Raw genomic sequence first — 11,147 nt, 5'->3', positions numbered from 1 at the left:
TGTTTCTAGGATTAAAGGTTGGCCTCACCACAGTGAGACCATTGATAGTGTTTGAGGGTCAATCATTTGTGGGGGGGGGGCTGGAGTGGGCGTCGGATTGAGGGAGGGTGAGTCGTGGTCTATGTGAAGGAGGGAAATCATAAGGTACTTTTGGTAATCATATAAAAGATATGGGGTGACTAAATGTTGGGTGGGCATATCATTTCCCATTTCCAAAATTGTCATGATAAATATCGTTGTAGTTGGAATTACAGTTTTTTGATGCGATTGTTTTTGTAGTTTTGGGTCCTTTGTAGGTTCTAATGTCCTTGACCCTTAGTCTTAGCACCGTGAACACTTTGTTTTATTCATTTGCTCTTTTTTGTAGTTCACCTTTCCTAGTGGAACTCTTCAACTGTCTAGCCAGACATAAGTCAGATGCCTATCTTAGATATGACTATCAAAATGATAGGCATCGTTACATGCCTGGCACATAAAGGTAGAGTTAGGAAAATTGATTGGTGAGTCTTTCATCAATCGGTTGGATCTCTCTTCAGGCATCCATCGCTGCTCTATAATTTGGATTTTGTGATTACATGAGCTACATCTGGATTCTACATATCTGTCTCTCTGTCTCTATTTTAGCTGTTATTTTTCTTATTATGGTTGGGAGAGAGAGAAAGGGGGGTGGGGAGTGGGGAATATCGCCATTTTCTATGACTCTTTTTTGCATTTTCTTTATCCTTGTGCTTATTATGATACACTCCTTTGGTTTTAGGTGTCTTCTAGTAGCTTATATGGTGCGTCCTTGTGGTGTGGGAAGATACATTCTATATTCCTTTTTGTAGTAGCCATTCCAATTGATTCAATCTAAGTTCCATAAATTCGACCATGAATATCTTTATGGCTGCAATATGATATTTTTATTACAATATTTTTCGAGGGGGCATTGGAGGGAGAAAGGGGTGGGTAGTATATGTGTAAGGGAGGGAGGGCAGTCAAAAGCATAGTCACAATTATCTCCGACCTTTTCAAAATGCCACGATTATATTGCAACATTTTGGTTAACTCCGTCAAGAAATGCAACACAATGGTGGCATAGAATGACTTCGGTTAACTCCTTCAAGAAAAGCAATACAATGCAAAGCAGGAACATTTCAAGGAAAGTTCCAATGAATGGTTTTGAGGATAGCATGGTGCAATGTGCCACATTTCATGCTCTGGCATGGCCTCTTATGTGCAGCATTTATCTGGAAAAAAGCACGATGCACAGCTACACATGATCTTTGGCTCGAAGGAAGGAGAGAATGAGGTCAGGATCAGTTCTGGAAATTCTAGGTGAAAGACTGGAATGAGCAGTATGCTGATGGCTGTCAAGAAGCTTAGAGGGACCATATTGTGAGTACAAATACAACCCTTCGTTTCCTTCGCTACCATACTGTTTTTCTCCTTTTCTTTTCCAATCCTTTTTAAATAGATCTTACTCAATATGGAGGACATTGTTTTAGTCTGAAATACCAATACAAAGCCAAAAATTACGTGTTCTGTTTTCTGAATATAATAAGCAATCCAATGTGAATTGAATGAAACACACATAATGGAAGTTTATATATCGTCACTGATCAAAATTATATTCATGGTTATGTGTATGTCCGAAAATAAAATTTCATGCAAGAGTCGGCGACAACGCCAGCACTCCCACTGAATGTCGATTCTATGCTCATGAGACTAGGTTGTACTCAATGTCCAAAAATTACAGTAGGCACCCTTTACGTACAGCAGTACACATAGGGACAAGGCATCCCCTTCAATATGTCAACACAACCCAAAGACTTGCTACAATTTACAGCCCCGCCACATCCCCCCCCCCCTCTCCCTTTACCTGTATGTTGACAATCTCCACTGCCTCCTCCACCCGTTTCTCAGCTTTTCAGCCTTTTCAATGGCAAATCTCAACATATGCTGAAATTGGGGTTTGATTTTGTGGCCCCTAGCTCTGTTTGTCGCCCATGCCAGCCATTTCCTTAGTCTGCTTCTATAATTAGGGCCATTTTCTTAACCTCATGATAATTAGGTTTCCCAATCTTCGATAATTATGTTTCCCAATCTAACCCTCATGTACCATTGTAGCCCCCCCAAAGTATGCTCATGCTTCAATCTCTGTGTCAACACAAGTTCTTGTTGGTCCTGAAAAGGACATCAACAACCGTCCACTAGAATTTGAAATACGCCACCTATGCTCCCACTCATTGAGAATATTAAAAAAGGCAACCCTTTTGCGAAGATGCTTGCTATCGTGAAACATTAGATTCTTTGGCAGTTGTTTTGTACTCTTTCTATCACGAGAGACTCACAAATAATCTCCATAATGCTTGAGATTCAACACCAACTATTGCATGGGTCACACTCATCCTTTTGCTACCATCATGGTTGGCCTGTTCTCCACCTTAGTTGTCCATATCGACAGTGGTGGTTGTCTCCTTCTGCACCAAAGAGATTTCTCTTGATCCAAGGGCAAATACATATTTGATAATGGACTTGCTTTTAAACTCCAAATAAGCATGCATTCAACACCAACTGCTTGAGCAATATCAAGTTGTGATTAGAGTCTAGTATATTAGAATCCTAACTAATCGTCCGTACATTATCTTATCATCCAATTTATTTTGGTGATCATTTTCTAATTAACTTCACATTTAGTTATGAAACTATTGAGATCGAATTACAATCCTCCATCCCAATCTCACAAAGCAAGTTTCTATTGTACTCCTAGCGCATGAATACTCCCTTATTACATATCTATCTACTTTTACACCATGTGATTGAGATCTAATAACTCCTTTTCTATTGTACTTCTAGCACATGAATACTCCCTTGTCACATATCTATCTACTTTTACACCAAGTGATTGAGCTCCAATTACTCGATCTCGGATCTTATTGCAAGACTTTTATGCATCAATCTTACTTATGTGTCATCTCCATTGACAGTCAAGTCGTAGCGTGGATGAGCAGAATTGCAACCCTATTGTATTTTTGTTTGATAGTGTCCTTCAGTTCTATTTCATGCTCCATGATTTTGTCATGCCAGTTTCTATCTATAGGATACCTTCCATGACTTGTAAAGTAGTATGGACTTTTCTGGTCCTCAAATCTCTGTGGCTTCTCCATGATTATCTCCTTGTCAATTTCTCCGTGTAAGAACATGCTTTTGACATCCATCTACTAGAGCTTCTATTTCTGGATCGCTATAAGAGCAATTAACATGCATACAAAGTGGTCGTTGTCACTGAAAAAAACTTCTCATAGAAGTCGATTTCATATTTTTGAGAGAATTCGCACTTACCAACTGACCCTTTTAACAATCAACAATCCAGTTTGACTGATTCTTTGACTTGTCATCATCTTTTTTCTGACTATGACACCAACAAGACATGAGATCTGTGATTTGCCACTCATTTAACACCTTAGAGTGGCTGAGGTGTTGAGAGGATCACCTCCCCCTTTATGACCTCACAATAAATTGACTCTACATACCTCAAATGGGGTAGGGGTTTTCTTTTTAATCCTCCTAATTCGTATTCATGTTCTTCCTCTTCCATCTGTGATGACATTTCTTCCCGGTTGCTCATCCTTTCTTAATTTTGAAACTGGACTTCCAAGGTATCATTTAATCGTGTTGGCGATAGTTCAGCTTCGGTAAGTTTAGGAAAACCACCCTGTAAATGTGAGTTATAATAAAATCCATAGCAAATACTATATGCCGTATTTCTTTTAGAATATAGTGAATGCGGAATCTGTTTTTACCTTTCATGATATTGACAAGGACGAGACTATCAGATTCAATCCAGATTTTCTTAATATTGACATCCGAAGATTTTTGGAAGGAGATTTGCTCTAGGGAGAGAGGGATGTGGCTCTCTGTAATCCCTACCTCAGTCACGGCTCTTATCTTGAATAAAATTTTCATCATTTCAACCAAAAAAATCCCCATTTTGTTGCTTCTTATTCACATGCAATAGACTTTGAATAAGAAAAAGTGAGCCTCCCAAAATCTCTCTGGCTGACTAGAAACAACAGCCAGAGAGATAAGTGTTAAGATCAATTCCACGACATTAAGAGCAACCGAATTTACCTTTTTCAACCGATTTTAAAAGGTAACCGAAGATGACATGGATCCAATCATGCGAAGCCGCCCTTGCATCTATCATTCCTCTTTTTTAAATATTTGGTAAATTTCAAACATATTCATCTGACTATCAGAAGATCGAAATACTAATTAGTTGTTGTTGATAAACCTCAGCTTTCTTTGTTTTTGATAATTCGGCCATGAGCCCATGACTACTGAGTAAATTCACTTTTACAATCAATGATAAAAGGCAATTTTTGTATATGGTACATTTATGTGAGATCAAGATCTTATAGAATATCACGAGGCAATACCATCCAGAACGGTTTAGTAATGCGTAAGACAAAAATCCACGGTTTAGTGAGTCAAAAATAAACAGAGCTTGATCGTGGCTTGGTGAATCAACGGCCTAGGTTATCCAATCAAGTTGAACCCTATATTAATTACTTGGGCCCTATGGCTTTTCGTTAAAATCAACGGATACGATCATGTAAACATGCTAGAAGTGGGGCCGAATAAGGAGGGTAAAAGTGGAATTTCATGTAATCAAATCAAAACTGAAAATGGTAATCAGTTTCTCTTTCAAAAACATGACACGTAGCATAATTTGATTTTTTCTATGTGAAGTCATATATTCTCCCCCTTTTCTTACTTCGGACTAGTAAGGTTTTAAATTTCGGTTTCGGAGTGCGTTTTGCTCCCCGAAACCGAAATTCCGGCGAAATAGAATAAAGTAATATTTTATCCCGTAGAAATTTCGGGATAATATTAAATAATGAATATCCTTAAGAATTTTTAGGGATATTCCTTAAGTTTCGGCCCCAAAATTTCGAGGATAACGAAATTTCGATTGAAATTTTGTAACCTTTCGACTTCACCCCATTCCAGTTTCGCTCTTGCATTGGACAGCCTACTCAAGTGTATTTAAGACTACACTTTTATACTACAAGGGGCTGTCTTATGGAAGAAAAAGGGTCTAATATATATATATACCCCATATATATATATATATAGGAAACTGTTGGTGAGCTAGCTTGCCCAATCACATGGGTCCCACATTTTGGGGAGTGATCCAAACCATTCATTTGCAAGGCCTTATCATAGATAGGGGGTGTACCAAAAATCAGCTCCATAGGATCATCCTAACCCCTCCATTTGTGGAGGACAAAAATGGGGCAGATTAGTGTCTGTCCATTTTTGTCCTCCACAAATGGAGGGGTTAGGATGATCCTATGGAGCTGATTTTTGGTACACCCCCCATCTATGTAAGGGACTTTCAAATGAATGGTTTGGATCATCCTAACAAAGTGGGACCCCATGTGATTGGGCAAGCTAGCTCACCATAAGTTTGGTGAGCTTAAGCTCACCAACAGTTTCCTCATATATATATATATATATATATATATATATATATATATATATATGAGAATAGAGTTCCTAAGGTGTCACCTCATGTAGCTTATATGAGGTGGCGCTTAAAAACATAAGTGGGTTGAACTTGAATTGGTGCATTTGTTAAAAAAGTCAAAAAAAGTGATGTGTAATTCTCATAGAATTTTCAAAATATTCAAAAAATTCTCTTATTTTCTCTTCTGCTGTATAGTATACTAGTTGCAGACCCGTGCGATGAACGGGGCGGCCCAAAAAATAAAGCCTCATAACCTTTTTTTTTTTTTTTTAAATGGAAAAGAAAGAAGAAACATTAGCAAGGAAGACTCAGAGAAAGAAAAAAAAAAAAAAACAGCACCTTGAGGCAACAAATAAAAAAAGTAAAATAAAATATCTGAAACTTCATATAAATAACTGTAAAGGGTGAAGGGAAAAAAATATCTGAAACTTGCATTTGGTTTTTAGCTAAACTAATGTGTGAAATTGATAGCTAAACTAATCTCGTAAAAGGCTTTGTAATATTTTTCTTTTTTTGTAATATCTCGGCCTATAAAATACAACCTACCATATCTTTGAAATTAGATCAGTTCACCCCCATTTAATCTCTTTGGATCTTTACAGCCGCTTTTAAGCACAAGGAAGAAGCTTCTGCAAGACTTGGCTATCAATTTCAAAAATAAATGAAGCTTTTTTTGAATGTCAACTGTAATTAGGACCCACTTCTATTGCATGGATCCTCATCCAATTCGGTTTTCCTATGTGATGATTTGAATTAAAAAATTAGATTAAATGTGCTATGATAACCAGAGTACAATTAAACTGTACTGATCTTGATTAGAGAGCTTCAGCAATGATAAACGCAAGACTGGTTTTCTAGAAACCTACCCTTAAATCCTACCCCCAACCAGAATATCGCTTAAACAGAGAGCAAAAACTGGAGAAGAGAAGCCGTGACTTGCCTCCATCTAAAACACTCTATCTTCAAGAGGAAAACATCCTTTCTTTCATCTTCCAGATCGACTTTAAGAACGATCTTAAGCAATTCGTGAAGGCTGCAAAATGCGGGAAGTAGGTGTCATGGCACATTTTCTTGATCCAACTGTGAAGGGAAAAAAAAAATTACATAAAGAAAAAAATCAAATAAAAATAACAATTTACAAAAGAGCTACACCATATATATTATGTAGATACCTCCATCAAGAGAGAGAGAGAGAGAGAGAGAGAGAGAGAGAGAGAGAGAAGAAGAAAATATGATAATAAATTAGAGGGATCTTCGGAAGGGGATTTTGGTTCATAGGTGAGGCCTTAAGTATATGAATAGGGAGTTCCTTTTCCCAGCCTTCAATCTTCCTTTACGCCTTGCTGGAGAAGGCTAGTGGTGGACACGGCTGTTGGCGTTTGCGGACGTCAGCCAAAGAAAAGCCCCGATCTGCGGATATGCTGCACTTGCTTATGCAAGGGTCATTTGTAGAATTCGACGGCATAGTGCCTGGACAGGAACTGTGCGGACCACATCACAGGTCGATCCAAACCATCCATGTGATGGAAAACAACATAAATAATTTGTTTCTCATGAAAAACTGTTTGTGAGGAAATCTATTGTCTAAAATTTTAGAAAAGAATAGAAGATGGCGAAATTCATAGGAGACATTAGGTTTTAAATCAACAACTACTATCAGGGGAGAGATATAAAACCACAGATAACCAAACAGGAAAGTAATTTTGACAAAAAAAAAGGAGGCCCTATATTAACACTTTCGTTAAGACCTGTTGAAAGTAAATTTTTTATCCCAAGCCTGATCCAACTTCTATTGTTATGATGTTCATTAAAAAATAAAATAATCAATCTCACCCATGCCTTGGAACACAACCTTTCATTATCTCCATCCAATTCCTACCGCATTTCGGATGATTAGCTGCTAATTTTCCTAATATTTGAACCATATGCGGAAGCAAGGTAAACATATGTAGAATTGACAGAACGTACTTTTAATGGAATGTACTGTTGATGCCAGATGGCACGAAGTTTGTGTTCTCGATAGACCTGTGAAAGCAAATATGAATGTCTGATAAAGCAATAGAGAGAAATTAAACAGTAACAAAGAAAAACAATCTCTAGAGAAAGATAACTTTTCTCAATGTGAAGGTTGTTTTCACAATATATGTAACAATTATGCTCCCGTGAGTATGAAAAATAATAGCATTCGACAATGGCTTCTTTATCGGCTTTAAGCTTCTTACTTTCGCCATCTTCTTTGAGCTCCATAACTTCGGAGCCTCACAACTCTGCAAGGATAACAGATGGAAATGAATTAGATGATCAGCTTCATTTGCATTCCATCTTTGCCATGGATATCAATATATCATCATGAAAACTTAGGCTGAAGAAATGTTAAATCGTAGCAGTTTCTAGGATACCTGTGTAACATAGAAATCTTAATAAAAAAAATGCGCTTTGACATGATCAAAATACTTAAGTTTTCTTAGAAACAACCAAACAGGCTAGCTTATTTTTATTTTTATTTTTATTTTTTATTGGGAAATGCTAGGCTAGTTGAGCATTCAATTTTAATTTATTTTTGAAATATGACAAATTTATTCATACCATGAAAATTACATCGGGGAGCAGAGGTCCCAACATGTATTACTTAAGCATCGCTTTTAGTTGTAGGAAACAGAACATTCATGAAGCCATGAAGCCAATTCATGGCTTCATTTGACAGGGAATCTAATATCGAACATAAAGCTATCAAGTTCAACATAGAGATTAAAAACTAAAACATGAAATTGAAGACCGAACAAAATTTATGAACCTGTGGACGGCAAAACATTTGAGGTAGAAGGATTCATTTAGATGTGCATTCAACTGCAATATTCCAAAGGCACCCAAAGGTGGATATCCATGAATAGGACACATACATAAACCCAATAATGCCAAAAAAAAACACAATCAAATAAAGATAAGGATACATAATATCTATGGAAATATTCAAATACTTCTCTCTCACTGTTAAGAAATTCATAACAAAGCTCTGAACATGCATTTTATCTACAGAGTTTCAGACACCAGTTAAAATAATTAAAAATTTGAAGGGAAAACTAATGTATACCGATCATCTTCCCAAGTTCTAAATAATCTACTGATCAAATGTTGTAGGAGTGGACTGCTCTACATTCAGTCACGCCACAGTGACCCCCGAAGCGCAAGGCCTATGACTCAATTGCAGATCCTTAAGTTGCTTGCATAGATATTTACTTGTGCAACTTAAAATTGATGCTTCAGCTTTAGCCTTTGAAATCATATTAGTCTGCACAAAACTGGATTGGAGACAAAAAACAGAATGATTACAGTTGAATTTAGAGTATGAACATGTTAGAAAATATAAAAAAGAAAAGAATACCGGAGAAGCCTATCCTTCTTGAAAAGAAATACCCCAAGCATTATGTTATGCGATTATGTGCAGTTATATTGGAAATGTGAAAAGGAAAAAATACTCAAAAACCCTATCTTTCCCCCAAGATCCTATTTATCATAATAAAACAAAAGACCGGGTGAAGGTAGGAGTACAGTGAAAAGCCCAAAATCTAACCTTTCTTGGATCCTGGCAAGACATGTTAAGAAGTCCGCAGTTTCCTGTCACACTTTCCTATGGAGAAGATAGCAAGATCAGCCTTGAAATGTTAGCAAGGAGCAAGAGATAGGTAGACCTAGGTACATTTGAACGTATGGTTCCGTACCAAGGTTAGTTAATGAAATTGCAAATAGAGCAAAAAAAAATAAAATTGTTAGAACGAATGGATTTACCGGTATAGAACTTCTCAACTAAAAATCATCATCCTAAAGCTTTAACAAATATGAAACAAAACATTCAAACTCCCATTATAGAAGAAATGAATTAAGGGAAACTGAGGAAAATAGGAAATTAGTAGAAAGCTAATTCAGTTGCCATAAGTTTCGAACATATGGTTCCGTACCAAGGTTAGTTAATGAAATTGCAAATAGAGCAAAAATAAAATGGTTAGAACAAATGTATTTGCCATTACAGAACTCCTAAACTAAAAATCCTCATCCTAAATCTCTAACAAATATGATACAAAAAATTCAAACTCCCATTATAGAACAAATGCATTAAGGGAAACAAAGTAGAACATGAAATTAGTAGAAAGCTTATGGCTCAGTGCCAAGACTGCTGATGACACTGTAAATAGAGCAATATGCAAATTGCTAGAACAAATGGAATCAGCACTATAGAACCCATATACAAAATGGAATTTGCTGGAAAAGTTTGGAAAGGAAAAATATTTGTAAAATTTCCTACATGTTTATACACGGAAAAAGATAACTTGAACCAACCCTATTCAATTTTACTAAATCCACCAATTTATGATAATATCCCTCTAAATTAAACATAATGATATTATTTCCCCCAAAATTATGAAAAGAAAATTATTTCCAGAGAAAGCAATCCAAACATGGCCTAAAGAGTTCAGAATCAGAAACCAAAAGCTCTACTCGCAATCATCAATCTTCTAACCATTTATTTAAGAATCAAACCATTTATTTAAGAATAAAAAAATTAATAGAGATCTAAGATTTTGTCAAGATAAACAACCCAAAAACGATTTTGTGAATCTGCAGTAAAAAAAACACAAAAACCAGACCAGAAATCTCAGACTCGAGCCAAGATATAAAAACACGAAGACATACGATTTTGGTCAATATATATATCAAACCCAAAAAGAAGGTCATGAATTTTATCCACATAAGCACCCAAATCCCAGAGAAAAATGAACTAATAAATCACATAACTTTAAACAACCAATTATTCCAAAATAGATAGAGAAGTAAGAGAGAGGAGAACAAAACGAAGGGTTCAAGTCTCAAAGCCATTTCCCTAAACCCAGTTGGTAATCAGACAAAGAGAAAAAGTAAAAACCCAAACCCAAATTCAACAGTCAAGATGGTTACAAAAGTTAATTATGATCTATGCAAAAATCAGAAATACCAAACAATAGACAAAGTAACTATGATGAACATCAATAATGAAGCCAATTTCTCCAATATCAAAATAACTGAAACACTATAAGAAACATTAAGGTCACCTGAAAGAAGAATGAAATAAAAACAGCAAAAAAATCAAAAGGGAAAAGTGAAAACCCTATCTTGCATTTTGCTTTTCTTTATGGAATAGTTACTTCGGTGGGTCAGATGACGGTGGAGAACGGTGGAGAACGGTGGAGGATGTGGGAATCATGATCGAGCTTGAGGATGGAGGCCGAGTCTGCTCGGATAACGGTGTGATCTGCGTCAGGCGGTGGATGGGTAGAAACAGCTGGGTTTTTCTGAATCGAAAAAAGAAAAGGAAAAGCATGGAGGAAAAGAGAGAGAATTGGAGAAGAGGTATAGAGAGACTACTTAGACGCGTGGGAATTGTAGGGCATATAAGGTATTTTTATATAGCTTCGTGGGATTTTGAGGGCAATTGAGGTATTTTCTTATTTTTGGTGATGTGTAATTCTCATATAATTTTCAAAAAAATCAAAAAATTCACTTCTTTTCCTTTTAAAAAAAAATCAAAAAATTCACTTCTTTTCCTCCCAGCTTATATATATATAACAACCGCCAATTCCTATATAATTCTTTAAAACCC

The 11,147-nt window shown here is 36.3% G+C and overlaps 1 long non-coding RNA gene across 1 annotated transcript; it reads right to left on the bottom strand.

Annotated features, from left to right (window-relative positions):
* Positions 1-7,361: 7,361 nt before the first annotated feature.
* Positions 7,362-9,217, bottom strand: LOC143892498 (uncharacterized). The gene is made up of 4 exons (XR_013255497.1): positions 9,087-9,217; positions 8,638-8,814; positions 7,738-7,782; positions 7,362-7,540 (listed from the first exon to the last, which is right to left on the bottom strand). It is a non-coding gene; the product is annotated as an uncharacterized LOC143892498 (long non-coding RNA).
* Positions 9,218-11,147: the final 1,930 nt, after the last annotated feature.

The sequence above is a fragment of the Tasmannia lanceolata genome, unplaced genomic scaffold, assembly GCF_043159265.1.
Source record: "Tasmannia lanceolata isolate RefF3 unplaced genomic scaffold, GAP_Taslan_0.1 ptg000015l, whole genome shotgun sequence".
Taxonomy (NCBI): domain Eukaryota; kingdom Viridiplantae; phylum Streptophyta; class Magnoliopsida; order Canellales; family Winteraceae; genus Tasmannia; species Tasmannia lanceolata.
This window is presented reverse-complemented; position numbering and strand designations above follow the sequence as displayed.